Raw genomic sequence first — 2,617 nt, 5'->3', positions numbered from 1 at the left:
AATATGGATTATATTGACTACCTACACATTGAATCTCTTTAATCCATTTAACAGTATAAATCACTAAAAGACTTAACAAGGAAATATGTTTGAATACTTAGTTTTACTGCATTGGATGATTTCACATTACATAAATGTTTTGATTACCATTTTATGTTTCCCTATTATTACACACATATGACAAATTTTCTGCTATGGTAACATCTAACATAATAAATTACACCTTTTTTTTTTTTTTAACTTTGCATACTGAAAGCGTTCCTCTGCCTAATGAGTGAAATTATGTTAAGTAATAAATCTTCTGTATAGTAATTTATGTGGGTGATCATAAACTATCTTTTATAATTTACAGTCTGTCAACATTCTGTTAGGAAGCAACACTGAGAAAAACTCCTTTCTAATAGAAGAGGTGATCTTATGGAGTCCTATGGCAGAGGAAAAGAGGCTCTGTTACGATGCATTGGGGACATTAAAAGTCAGTCTGGTTGCTCTTCCAAACAAGCCTCTTAATGAACATTATTATTTAATCAGAATATTATTGTTTCTAAACACCTAACACTGTGTTGTGTCTGATTTCTCACTTTCTGAGAAGATATGTCCCTGAAGTTTGATGTTTTAGTTAGTACAAAACAACTTTTGGTTTTTTGATTGTGGTTAGTTTTTCAACTTCAGTGAACAAACTGAGTGAGAGTTATTTTTTTCAGTGCATTTATGTATGAGTTGCAATAAATTTGAAAGGACAGAAAAATGCCACCAATTCTCTAATCATTAGCAGAAACAAAACCACTACAGTGTAATAATTATCTAAGACAAATATTTATTAGTAAAGGGACCGATCTAATTACACCTTTATATTTCTATATTATCTCTCATGTTTGCTCCAAAATATATTTAAATTATTAATAGATTACTTACAGGAAGTGGAAAAACCAAAACCAAGCAGTTACACAACTGCGAGTAGTGATTAGCCACTTTTCGGGAAAGTAAACGACCATTTTGAATCTTTTTTTCCATTATGCATGCTCAGCTCATCTCATTATAATGAGTATTACTCTAAGGGAAAAAATAAAGAACAGATTTCTTATTTCTTATTATAGCCCAAGAGCCAAAGTGACCCATAAGTAGTCTAGAGAGAGATTATAGCTAATTTGTGGGATTTGCTAAGGTTTTCATCTGTCATAAATAGGCAGACTTAATAGCAAAGATATAGGCTTCTGAGAGACCACTCCCCAGGGAAGTGGTCACAGCACCAAGCCTGCCTGCACTCAAGAAGTGTTTGGACAATGCTCTCAGGGACATGGTGAGATTCTTGGGGTGTCCTCTGCAGGGCCAGGAGTTGGACTTGATGATACTGGTGGGTCCTTTCCAACTTGGACATTCTATGGTTCTAGGAATGTTTCCACAGACGTAGCCCTTGGCATTGCCAGGTGATGGGGATTCATAAGACCTGTTAGACAGCTAACCAAGGATATTTAGCAATGCACCTCACCCACAGTGCAGTCTGAAACTCGCAAAACTCGCAAAAACTCACAAAATTTTTCAGCGTTTATTAATTCATACAAAAATCTCTCACCATATTTTATGTATTTCAAAAGTGTTGTAATATCATGATTGCAACTACACACAGTTGACAATATAGCTGTCACCAGAATTGCTAAAGCATTGAGATTCTCTGCTCTTATGATCTGCTGTAAACTTTTAAGCATATTGACCAAAGTATTTTTTTTTTAAACCATCATCAAAATATTCACAGAAAAAATAAGAAATAGGTTTTTAGCTCCCATCAGCACACTGCATCTATGTCAGATGCAAGCCATGAGTATGCAGTTACTCCAATGTTTCAGTAGGTACCTGGAATAAGAAAAATATAATGAATGTAAAACAAGAAGAAAAGCAACTACTGACACAAAGGTGAAAGTGCATCAGTCATTGCCACCGTGTCTGCTAATCTGTAGTAACTGCAAAAAATACACTTAAAATGGTTTTGTCCTTGATGCTAGAAATAGTTTTATTCTTCAATTTAAAAGAGAGGACCTTTTTACTTTTTTTTTTTTGTTCTTTTGGTAATGGTGTTTTGAGTTTACCTCTTGTCTGGGTGTTCCAGTTTGAGACAAATTTGGAGGAACATCCAAAAATGAACATCCTCTGATAAAACACAGGTTTATAGCCACCACTCCACCACCAGGTTCAGAAAGAATTTTTCCTCAGAGGAAAGTGAAAAAGTGAAAAATTCTTTCTGAACCTGGTTAGGGGAGGAGTGGCTGTAACCTGCCTTCTACCAGAGGACATTCATTTTTGGACATTCCTCCAAATTTGTCTCAAACCAGGACAATTGGTCACAAAATTAATTATTTCTATAGAAAATTATTTCTGTATATCTCACAGTGAAACAATCATGGTTGTTTCTTAGAAACCTGTATTATTGTCTTCATGATTCTTATATTTATCCTTGGAACTACTGGCCACATACTGGCACTACTGAAATATTTTTATCCATATTTTCTCCCATGAATAATAAATGCCTCAAAGAACACTCCTTATGTGCAAGGTCAAGAAATCAAGGAAGGAAGAGCCTGATATAGCTTTCTTTTAAATGTTCTTTGATTTTATTGTTCAA

This window comes from Coloeus monedula (assembly GCF_965178545.1).
Source record: "Coloeus monedula genome assembly, chromosome: 3".
Lineage (NCBI taxonomy): Eukaryota > Metazoa > Chordata > Aves > Passeriformes > Corvidae > Coloeus > Coloeus monedula.
The sequence above is the reverse complement of the archived record's forward strand: the minus strand, read 5'-3'. Positions refer to the sequence as shown.